The sequence below is a fragment of the Saccopteryx leptura genome, chromosome 1, assembly GCF_036850995.1.
Source record: "Saccopteryx leptura isolate mSacLep1 chromosome 1, mSacLep1_pri_phased_curated, whole genome shotgun sequence".
NCBI lineage: Eukaryota > Metazoa > Chordata > Mammalia > Chiroptera > Emballonuridae > Saccopteryx > Saccopteryx leptura.
In genome coordinates, this window is record NC_089503.1 from 206895401 (window position 1) to 206908771 (window position 13371).

The window sequence follows — 13371 nt, forward strand, 5'->3', positions numbered from 1 at the left end:
AACATGAGAAAACCTGGCATATATTAAATTCTGTGTAAGTGCTCTATTACAAGTGGGATTAATATGACTGTTACTACTCTACACTTCAGAATCATTCTTGATCTTTCTAAGAGTATTATATAAAACATCAGTTGCAAAATACATTTTAAAATGTCACCCTAACCCACAAGTTCTGGAAGGAAACATGCATAAAACAGAAATTTAACAAGTGAACACTGTACTGCTGTTTGGGGTCCCATGTTTGACCCTGGTGTCAGATTCTATTGATTTTGGTTTGACCACATACAAGCTTCTATTGTCTAAATGAGGCAGAATGAAGCAACTGTGAATCAAATCAATTGAAAGATTTTTTCCGTCCTTTATCCACTCCAAGTTCAAAGAAAATTCCAGGGCTTATCTACTGGAAACAAAACAAGGCTAGAGAAACCATAGTAACCCATATGAGGAAGATATAATAGAAGCCAGAGATAGAATGAGAGTGTTTGTTTAATGTCTGTGGCACAGCAGGTTAGAGCAGTGAGGGGAAGCTGCAGGCTGAATTCAAGACTATAGGATTTGGCCTGACCTGTGGTGGAACAGTGGTTAAAGTATCGACCTGGAATGCTGAGGTTGCTGGTTCAAAACCCTGGGCTTGCCTGGTCAAGGCACATATGGGAGTTGATGCTTCCTGCCCCTCTCCCCCATTCTCTTTCTCTTTCTCTCTTCCTTGCTCTCTCCTAAAATGAATAAATAAATAAATAATCTTAAAATAACTACTTACCTTTGAAGAAACAAAAAAGAATATAGGATTTGAAATTGGGTTCTTTGGATTCAGACACTCCGGATATATGAATTTGTGCAAGTTACATAACCATTTTCAGACTTAGTTTCTACACTTAAAAAATAGGAATAATTAAAACAGGTAACTCATAAGGTTTATGTGAGAACATTTTAAAATAATATAAAGAATGCTTCCTACCACCTAACAAGTACTTAATAACTAGTAACCATTATTAATTTAGCTCCCGTTTCTTCTTATGTTCTGTGTGAGAGTAATAAGGAATTAGAGGTATAACCCTTGTTCCTCTATGAGGGTTTTTCTGTCCATTTTAACCTCTACAGTCATGTAGGAAGACACAAAAGAAGACCATGGAGAGGACATGGGGTGTTGGTGAGCTAGAACATTCATTGATTCATCCATCAAATAATTCTGAATGTCTCCATTCTTCAGGAGTTGCAATTAAGTCACAAAAAAAAATCCTTCCTTCTGGAGTTTAGACTCTAGTGCAATAAAATTTAAAAATCAAAATAAGAAGAATATAATGTTTGCCAGATGGCATCGTGATGAGTAAACACAAAGAAGAGGAAAGATACATGAAGCAAAATATGCCAGATTCAACAAGGTAGTTAAAAAAGTCGTCACTGAAAGATGGCATTTCAAGAAGTTAGAAAGGGAAGTAAGACATGGGTGGGGCCGGACTACAGAGGGTCTAGCACTCAGACTGTCATCGGATTTTGGCTTTAACCTTAATATACCAGGAAAGATTAGATAATTAGAGGATGGACATGTTCTGATTCATGCTTTAAAAGGATTAGGTCAGCTGCTTTAGTGGAGAATCGTTTTTGTTGTTGTTGTTTTTTTTGAGGGGGTATAAATTATTAAATGATTCCAAGTCAAGGGATTTTGCAATCTTACTGTATTCAGATGTTCAGATGCATCAATATATCAGCAAGTTCAGTGTTCAGAAGCAGTTGCTGTGTAGGTAATTAACTATGTGGATATGTACATTGGGGAATCTTAAAAATAGATTTTGAAAGTGTAGTTGAAAATAATTTTTCACAGAAGTGAAGAATGTCATGTTACATTGATAAGCTTACATTATAGCATTTATTGTTAATATAAAGAGTTATGGAAACATTTCCAAGATCCAACCATCAAACTGTAGCATAGGACCACTTAAAGGTGAGCTAACATAAAGGGTGTTCACGTGATAGCAATAAATATTTTTAAAAATTTTTTCTTATTAAAATTTAAAGATAAAAATCTCAATTCAGCAAGCAATGTTATTTCTATTTTTTTCTTAATAGTGATAGACTCAACACAGTTAGAAACATATTTACTAATGCAACACTATTTAAATTAATGGTATAAGAAGCTAAAATGACATGCATAATAAAACAGTCTAAAAATAAAATAATCTATCTATATTAATATATGTGTTATTACATATAACATTACTTTTTTATTGATTTTAGAAAGAAGTAAGAGAGAAAGAGAGACAGGAACATCTATTCCTGTATGTTCACTGACCAGGGATCAAACAACAACCTCTGTGTTTTGGGATGATGCTCTAACCAACTGAGCTATCCAGACAGGACTTACATATAACATTTTATTTGCATAATTGCCTTATAGACATCTTAATAAGAATCTTTACTTTGAATGTAGTTAAATAATCTTAATAATATGGAAAAATAATGTACATTTTATACAGACACACATATGTATATGTGTGTATGAGTTTATACCATATGTATTATTCAGGAAAAAAAACTAATAGGTTTTTATTTCAATTTGATTTTATAGTACTAATTTAGTCAAGTTCACTAATTATAGATATGTCAAACATACATTTTCTATATTGTCTTTCTTCTTTAAATTACTTGGAAAAATTTAAAACTATATCAATTAAAAATATAATGTTAAGCAAATCATATATACAGTGTGTCTGTAAAGTCATGGTGCACTTTTGACTGGTCACAGGAAAGCAACAAAAGATGATAGAAATGTGAAATCTGCACCAAATAAAAGGAAAACCCTCCCAGTTTCTGTAGGATGATGTGGCAGTATGTGCGCATGTGCAGATGATGACATAACACCGTGTATACAGCGGAGCAGCCCACGGCCATGCCAGTCGAGATGTGGACGGTACAGAGGAAAGTTCAGTGTGTTCTGTGGCTCTCTAAATTCGAATCCGTGACCAAAGTGCAATGTGAATATCGGCGCATTTATAACGAAGTGCCACCACATAGGAATAACATTACTTGATGGGATAAGCAGTTGAAGAAAACTGGCAGTTTGGTGGAGAAACCCCGTTCTGGTAGGCCATCAGTCAGTGACGAGTCTGTAGAGGCTATACGGGATAGCTACCTAAGGAGCCCTAAAAAATCTGTGCATGAGCCCACATCGAACTGTACTGAATAGGTATAAAACTGAAAGAGTTTTCCTTTTATTTGGTGCAGATTTCACATTTCTATCGTCTTTTGTTGCTTTCCTGTGACTGGTCAAAAGTGCACCATGACTTTACTGACACACTGTATATATGATTCCTGCTGCCAACCTCACAGAAACATTGGATTTGAACTTTTATAAACCACTGCCAGATTCATTCTCTCCTCCTTTTCCCCTATCCATCTACCACAGGACTAAACTCCTAAGTTAGTTTGTGGAATAGAAATCTTTTAGTCGCCTTACCTAAGAAGTCCCTCTCACCCCCAGAATATTTAGAAAACTGTCCACATTATGCTGTGAGTCTTGGGGACCGGTGGGAGTTACATGTCATCCCGCACCTGTTGAAGTTTAGAGACCAGATATTTACTTTATAAGCTTTTTCTGATACTAATACATGAGCATCCAAAGTTAAGCAGATAAATTTGACCCTGTCTTTGAAATGGGAGGCAGTGATGCAAAACCTAAGTGCCCACAGAGAATTGATTTTGGTGGCAGCCATGCAACTGCTCAATTTAAAGGCGTCGAGTGGCAGTAACACCAGTAACATACACGGAGCACGCGATGGTACCTTCGTTTTCCTTTGCTTGTGTGGTAGATTTTCCAGCTGTAACCACAACAATATCTCTGTCTAACATGCACTTCGACAACGTGACCTAGATGTCCAGCTATTATTCAAGGGTCCTGCTTTGGCTGTAGCCAATAAATTAGGATGGGAAAGGGACGCTATGTGTGACTTCTGAGGCCAGGACATAAACAGCAATGCCACTTCTGCCTGATCCGAAGGGATTTCCCTCCTGAAGTTTTCAGCCACCGTGCATGCAGGCCGACTTTCCTGAGACCACCACACCAAGAGGAAGCAGAAATTTGCTCACAGGGAAGGAATGTGCGGCGAGGCCTCACGGAAGAGAAAGAGATGCCGGAGAGCGGCTTCGTCACTTGCACTTCCTACCCAGCCACCCTCTGACTATCTGCGTGAGAGACCTCGACACAGAAGAGCCAAGTCATGCCTCATTCTAGAGCCACAGAAGCAGTGAGATAAAATACCATGATTTTTGTAATATTAACCCACTATGGTTTAGGGTAGTTCATTATTCAGCAATAGGTAAGCAGAAAGATGTTCGGCTAAGCAAACACCAGGTTCAAATACTGGCTTAATTCAAAATATAAATTAAAAATAAAACAGAATCTTTCTCTCATATACTGCTAGATTCTTTATTTCATGATGATCTAGTTTGTAAGGGAACTATATATGAGGAGTTCTTACTTTGAGTTTTGGTATTACTCTTACCTGATGCTTGGGCTGCAAACCCTACAACCTGGGTGTTTCTAACCTTCTGTTACATCTTCTGAGCTGTTAGTTTCAGCTGGATGTTCCTTTTTGTTCATAAATCCCTGATGTTGAACTTCACACAATTCTGACAGGAGGGTAAGCATTTTTGTGTTTCTTACTGGGAACACCAGCTTTTCACTCTTATTTGCCTTAGTTGGTCTTGCCTCACAGAAATGTTTCCAGGCTCGCTTGGGGCCTCCGTTTGTCTTTTGACGCCTACCCTGTCTATGGCACACATGATGTTATGAGCCTGTTGCATTTAATAAACTTAGCATGCAGTGTTTTGGTGAAGGAAGCCTGAATTTGTCAAATCTACATGCTTTCCACGGCACAAGAAATTGCCACTTGCCTCGGTGAGCAAAGAGGCCTCTGAAAGCCGAGAAAATGGGCTAATGGTCCAGGATACTGTAGGACAGTTATTGATGGGAAAAGCCAGGCTGTGTTTGCTTGTCTTCACGCTCTCTCCCTCGCCATTCTTACCTATGATATTTCCTAGACGACCCCAAAGCACGCTCGCTTTTCACACCGATCTTCTTTCGTTTCTGTCATCTTTTTGCTACGCCCTGTCAAATCGCGCTCCCACCCGTGCTCCCCCACCGTGGGAGAAGGGCTCTCCAACTTCAAATGTTCTGCAGTGATTTACCCCAGACAAAGAGCACTTTATTTCTCAGTGATAATAAGCTGTTCCATGATTTAAAAAAGAATATTTCGGGGTATCTTTGTTCTTTTCAATAGATGCAAGCGTGTCAGAAATTGGAATGAGTTTTAAATGTCTGACAGCTTAGCTTGAACTTAGAGAGCACCCAGAGCCATCATATGGGGAGACTCCTGATTTTATGGCACATGGATTGCAGGACAAGTGGGTAGACAGTCCAGAAGACACAGGGTGCTTGAAAAATCGCAGGATCAGCTTCCATGTGAGCCAGTACAGCAATCACAACAGAGCCACTTTTTGTCTGTGTATTTCCGAAGATGTGTGCTGCACAACGGGACGCAGACCAGAGCCCGTAGACCCGTAGACGTGTCGGGAGGCCGCTGGAGACACAGTGACCAAGGGCTAAGCCAAATCCTTTCTGCCTTCTCAACTCTGCGGCTAGGCTCCCCAGCCACTGAGCGGGTCTCTACAAAAGACGGCAGTAATTTTCCCATCAAAAGCGTCTCCCGTGGAACCCATCACTCCGGGAAACAGCAGCTGCTCCACGCATGGTGCACGGAGGTGGCAGGGTTCAGAGGCCCTTTCATACAGCTAAATGCCATCGGAAACCCAGCGAGAGTGATCTTCATTGTTCGGAAATGCTTTCCTAGTGGCCTCCGTGAAAGAGCAAAGGGAAGCACAGCTGTTCAGCTCTGTTCAAGTTCAGTAATATTTTCGTTTGCTACCCTCTGCACATAATGTAAAAATTTTCAAATACTTTTTATACTTTTATGAAATCTCCTTTCCATTAAATTTTTCTCTTGCCCTGTATAGTGTGTTTATATAAAATTTTGTTGTGAATTAATATTTTCCTGAATAATGCAGTTATAATTTATAATTTTGACCCAAGAATTGAGACTCCTGAGGACAAACACAAAGCTCCAACCATATGATTACCATATTAAGGATAGATATGAGATATTAAAATATCATTGCAGGAAGCACCAAATCAAGTCCAAATATTTTCCCTCATATCTCTCATGGAAATTAAACAAATTTTACCTTCCTCAAGATTCAAGCGCATTAAAAGCTGGGTGGTTTTGTTTTTAGGAAAGCCCTCATATAACACAAAATTTTAATAGCACAAGAAATAAATAAGATTTCTTTGTAAAGATAATTTTAAATAATAAATTATTACAAATGGTTTTAAAAAGTAATTGGCAAATAATTATTTATCTGGAACAAGTGAACAAAAAGTGACTTCCTTGTTTGTATTACATTCACAACAAATGATAGAAGAATAACAATAATGAGGTGAAAAATTAAAGGAATATTTATGGCAGCTTTAAGTGCCTTGAAAAGTTGATCTGAATTGCTTTCATTAAAGCGAAAAGTAGACTCTTTAATGATCACTTCCCTGACAACTAACAGTAACATCGTTTTTAGCTATGACTGCTAAAATTAGATACCTTCCTCTTGGAAATATGCATCCCCTAGACAGCATGGGATGACAGCCTTCACCTCACTAAGAGGCAGAGGAGAAATTCATCCTTAAAGGAGCAATTTCTGTGATGAAGTGGGAAAAACGTTCCTTAAGAAAGATGGCAGACTAACAAAAAATAGTGCCACACTAATTACTTTAGCAATTTTTAGTGAAATGGTTGTTTGATTTTCAATAGAGTGATAAAGCTTTTTAATAAATTTTTATTAATTTTAATGGGGTGACATCAATAAATCAGGGTACATATGTTCAAAGAAAACATGCCCAGGTTATCTTGTCATTCAATTATGTTGCATACCCAAAGTCAGATTGTCCTCCATCACCTTCTATCTGGTTTTCTTTGTGCGCCCCCCCCCCTCCTCCCTCCTTCCCTCCCCCACCCCCTTACCACCACACTCTTGTCCATGTCTCTTAGTCTCGTTTTTATGTCCCACCTATGTATGGAATCATGCAGTTCTTAGTTTTTTCTGATTACTTATTTCACTCTGTATAATGTTATCAAGATCCAACCATTTAGCTGTAAATGATCCGATGTCATCATTTCTTAGGATAGTCACTTTCCAGGACTGTTTATCCCAGGAAAAGAGACTTTCATTGGTGACAAAGGAGCTTTTAACAACTTGTTATTAAATTATGCCTACTTGAGTAAATGACACAATAGAATGTACTTGTTAGAAGTGCAAACAAATGACTTTTAAACTTCTGCCTTAAGGCTGCTAGCCATTGATAACTAAACCGGCAGGCCCATACCACAATCATTTCCCCGGCTGTGCAGAGCCCAACTATGGGACCTTGTCAGGCCATCCATCATGACTTGTCACCTGAAGACATAAATAAAAATTCATCATTTCCCCAGATCTATTAGAAGGCTGGTGTGTCTATTTAGAATCCCCACAGAAAAATTATGGCTGAAATTCAGCCTTTTTAAAATGTATGCATTAGTTCCAGTGCAGACAGAGTTAACATTCATTTTGCACAGTTAAAACAAAATGTACCAGGAAAAGTAGATCCTAAGTAGAGAAATAGCTACAAAAAATATTAAGTTAATAGCCTCCAATTTTATAAGTCATTGTAATTTGACAAATCAATGTGTTAATGGGAAGCAACTGCATCTCTTATGGCTATGTAGAATTGCCAAAATGTCACAGGAAGAAAATCTCCTTCCTGCTCTTTTGAAATATTTTGTTAAATCACACTCTGAATACAAGTATGGGTTAGAAAATTATCCTAGAATAGGGGCCTACACATTTTTTTCTCCACAGGGTAACATAGAAAATATTTTAGGCCTTAAAGTTCATATATAGTCTCTGTTGCAAAATTTTCATTGGTTTATTTCACAACTCTTAAATATATATAAAATATTTTCATCGACAGTACAAAAAATTAGTGTCCCCTGGCCAGATTTGAACTATGGCTCATAATTTGCAGACTCCTACTCTAGAAAAGAAACCAATGTGTATATTTTAAGGAAAAGAGGCATTTTTATAATTTAAAGGACTTTTCCTTCTTGCTTTTGCAGAGTTATTTTTCAAGTAACAGGGAATTGTATAAACTATGCTGTATTTCATGCCATAAGAAAAGCAATTATTGGATATAACTCCTGGCATGTGAGTGCATTTTAAACCAAATCAGCATTTCTGGCTCTACTTCTTCATTTTGAAAAAGATAGTTTAATGGAAGTCGGATGGTACTCCAGGTGTATACTGCCCACTTAAAATGGTATGGAGAATAGTCTTGAGACAAACATAATTAAATTTAGCTCAGTGTCCAAAGCAGCTATTTGAAACAGTTCTGGCAGCACTTCGAACATGTATATTTTGGTGAGAGACTACAAGTCATCTCTTTTAACATGTGTCAGTTTTACTGACAACATAAAAGCAACAACAAAATAAACTGAATTTTTAAGTTCTTTTGAATGTGCGTGGGCTTGTGAGTGCCTGGGTTTATCACAGCCGCCTGAAAGGTAAAGAATAATCAGCTTTGTTAGACATTTTGGGGAGTGAGGCCGTGAGTAGGAATTAGGGAATCCTAAGTGACTAAAGCTTCAAGAATGAATTCTAGAAGAGACAACAGCATGACGTGGCTTGGTTACAACGTTTGCTAGGCATGGACACACTATGTATATGTTTGTAATTTAACAGTTGACTTTAAAAAGAAGGTCATAATCTGAAACTCAGGAGATTCAAGCAGTAATTTTACTACCAAAAATAAATAAATAACCAGTAAGTAGCAGTCAGGCTTTGAGGACAGGTTTTCCCTGAATCCAAAGTTATATTTTATTTGTTTTTTAATTGCTTTTTTATTTCAAGTCTACTCCCTAACCATTATTTTTCCAAAAGCAAAAGAAAACACCTAGAACTGTTAAGAGAAACACACTTATAATTGTCAAAAATTTGTTAAAATAACTCCCGAATTATAATCTTGTAACGAGATATTTCTTTCTTAGGAAGATTTTTGCAGCCGGAGGCCCTTGAACAAAGGAGGTGGGGCACATACCCCATGAAGAGGCAGAAAAAGCCAAATTCAAACACTGTCTTAGAGTTATTTTGTTTTATTATTTACACTGCTGGGAAAGTTGTTTTGATGAAAATGATCATTAGAAAACATTTTCCTTCTTTATAGAAGTGTTACTATGTTATAAAATTCTTATCACCTAAAGATCTATCAGTATCTTTTCCTCCATTGTCTTGAGGTTTAACATAATCTTTCTTTTTATATTTTTGCAGATTTCATTCTTGTAGTACCAAAATGTGCTTTAATGTATCAGAGGTCCCCAAACCCATCATGGATTTCCTACTTTCAAAGTGGCAGAGGTAACATTTCTGCCACTTTGTGGCATGATAGCTGCTTTGGTGTCTGACCACAAAATTCAGATGAGGGGCTTTCTCATTCATGCTACATAGTTACTTCTTAAGATCACACACAAAATTTTACCAGGGAGTACAACAGAATATGGACTGCATGTGAGAACTGTATTTTTGGTGAAACATACTTACAATTAATATCCTAGATCATGTGTTTGCTAACACTGATATTAGGCACTTTAAAAATACAGGGTAGGGCAAAAGTAAGTTTTACAGTTGTGTGTTTGCTAAACACAATTTATTATTGTATTATTGTTTATTAATTATTGTAGTATTTGGCATATGAATAACTGTAAACTTACATTACTCTACCCTGTCTAAGCTATTGTTATAAAAATAATAGTAGTGTTAGTCAATAGCGCAGTAGTCATCATAGTAGTAATCATTAAAACCCTTTAGAGTCTGCAATAGAGCAATTACTTTCCAGTTGGATTTTACGGAATTTTCTTTCTATACTAAAAAGTGGAGTCTGAACATTTTTAACAACAAAAGAGCAATAATTATAAAAATATAAAGCCCTAGATATGTTTGAAAACCTTTCTATTACAGACATTTATCTAAATACTTTACATATAGTAATGCATTAATCCCCTACAAAATACTAACAGTGTTGGGTTAATACTATTAACATGTCTGTTTTCCTGAGGTATCTGAGGCTTCAAGATATTAAGTAACTCAGCAAGTTACCACAACTAAGTGGTACAATCATCAGAGTAACACCTCATCTTTAATATTTTAAGAAACAGTCACTAAGAAGACAAACTAAGCTTTGGACATAAGTCATACTTTTGCCCTGCCCCTCAGAAAGGGATATAACTCAACTTCTTTAATTGACTTGCAAGACAAGAATGACTAATACCATGAACTTGCATGGAATTTCTCTTTCTGAATCACATGCAGAAAGGAATGTTCACCATCTCAGGTTCCTCTTCTCCCATCACCAGTTAATGTTGTCATCCACTCCTCCTGCCCAAAATGAGGGACTCTTGATTACGTTTCCAATGACATCCCAATTACTAAGTTTAATGGGCATTTTCATTTCTTTATCATCATTATGTCAGCATCAGTAGGAGGCTACATATGTTTATTTATTTCCATCTGTACTGCTCACATTCGTATCCAAGCTACAATCTTCTTTCATTTGGAGTATAGCAATTACTTCTCTCCAAGAACATGATATGTGCCTTTATTTTTAAGCCTTTATTTTATTTAACAAACCATTATGTAGCACTTTCTATGCACCAGGCTCTGTTCCAAGTGTTTTTTAGAATATTACCTTAATCTTCAGAATGACTCTACAAGATTTTACAAAGACTATCTCTACTGTGTATGTAGAAAATGAATGAGGCACACAGAGGCGAAGTAACTAACCAATGGTTTGGGTTAAGCAATACATAAAACCAGACAATCTTAACTAACTGTGCATATTGTAACTAACTCTGTTCCTTGTACTACTTACTAACACATAAAATTGGTAACATTTTTAAAGTTCACAATCAAAGGGTTATTACTTAAAGAGTTGTTCTTTAAATTTTCAAATAAGCAATTCCCTCATAATTCTAGCCCATTTAAATAGATAAGTGTGCTCACAATAGAAACTACAACTGTAATAGAATCTTCAAGTCTGTAGGACAGAGATGAACTGTAATAGAGTTTATGTATCGTTATTTCAGCCATTTCACTTAATGGGTAACCAAACGGTGTTGAATCATGCCTAGGACGCATGTTTTTATAACATAATAGACTGTATATTAATATCTGCAAGGGCTTTTGAATATCTTAGTATTACATTAAGTTGAAAAAATTACATATTTTCTAGGTTTCTTCCCATGTTCTTAAAATTAGCCAGCTATAATAAGCTATAGAAACACTTGAACTCTTAACCTGTTGTATTTTTCATCTTTGAGGGGAAAAAAAAATAGTTCTTATTAAGAATATCCCAATAAGACAGAACATTTGCTTCCCATTTTATAACAACTTTTAAATAATTTCTTAATTTAACTATTCACTTTATTCTTCAGGACACAATATTATAATTGAAATAATAATCTCACATACAAGAATCTCAGAACACTGTCAAACCATTACAAAATCCAATCTATCTTTCAATGAGATTGTTTCCTTTAACTAAAGAGATAGTACCAGCGTATTTATAAAGAGATAAATATTTTTTAAGTCCAGAATCATAAAAAACAATGTGTTTCAAAAATGCTATATTAACTATTGTTTGGGATAATGAGTTGACACATTCACAACTCAGTGCAATGTAATCACAGATGAGCAGCTCCAAGTGTATTACAAAGACTTTGAAACGCCCATGGGAAAATAACGGAAGACTTGAAAAAGGAATAGATTCAACTGGCTTTTTGCAGTTAACCTTTAAAAATGTCATTTGAAACTATTGAAAAGAAACCAATACAGTAGTTTAAGAAAAATGTGTCATTATGAAATGTTATTCTAAAAAATAGTGCTGATTGAATTAGTTTTCTTATCTGATATATATATATATATATATATATATATATATATATTCTGATTCATATATATATATATATGAATTCATATCTTGAACAAGGGGGGTAAGTATAACTTTTCTCAAAATAAAAATAAGAGAAAAAATATTTTTTTATTCTAATAAAGAACAAATATAAATATATAGCAGTGATTACCTCTATCACTATTTCTTCACAGGAATTTTATTTCAAAAGTTTTCTGAGGGCTATGTTCATTTACTTGAGGTGTCAAAGACCTCTCCTCACAGTGCAGTGTAGAGAGATGTGTGCTAGAGTTGGGCACCTGAAGCCTGTGTGGTTGCGTTAATCTGTGTCACGCCAAGTTCAATTAAAAGAAAAAGAATGCTAAAAATAACAACATCAGATTGACCTGGTATTTTAACTTGTCTTTGGGGAATTGGATCTGTTCATCCTGCTTTTTAAAAATTATCTATTAAAAAAAAACCCATAAACCAACAAAATAACAAAAAATAATTTTGCACCAAAGCATATAAGTGGATTTCATACACAAAGTATGTGAAAGACCTATATATTCAACAGATTAGTTTAAAAGTTAAGAAGTTCTCAGTTACCTTTATCTTGATGACATTTGCCTCACAGCACAGAAAAGATCTAAGAGAAAATCAAAGTATAAAGAATAAGAGCAGATATATTTGTTTGAAAAGTTTAAAATGTTTGTATTTGTTAAATATCTTGTATTTAGAGGAAACATATGCTACTTTTTCTCTACTGTATTATACCCTGTCACATCTATGAAGGACAAGAAACTTTGAGGGGCTGGCTATCTATGCAATCACCATGCTGTCACTGCTTGATTCTGCTTAAATCCTCCTGTATTCATAGGTACAGCCTTATCATTGAAAACACTAATGCGATATAAAAAGTGAAAAGAACACAGTGGTTCCCTAGCAACTCCTGGGATACTTCTAGAGCAAGTCAGTTAAAAACCATCAAGTACATGCAATGGGTGTGAATTAGAGCAGAAGGCTCTGTTGTGGGTTTTCAGATACACTATAAAACACAGGAACCTATAATAGGAGCTGAATTGCTCAAGAAGGAAATCACATCAGAACTTTGATGGCTTAACCATCATTTAAAAAATCCTGTTCAAATTCCACTGACAATGTATAAGTCCAAGTATCAGAATCAAAAGTGACAGATTACAAAATCAGAGTTAATAATGTTTATTGTTCTTTCTCTGGGTGTGGACTTTGAGAAGTGTTTTCACTTTGTTCACTTCTATACACACATTATTCTCACCTGAAAAATTACAGATGGAATATAAGCATGTTCATATGTGATTAAGTTTGTGCTTTTT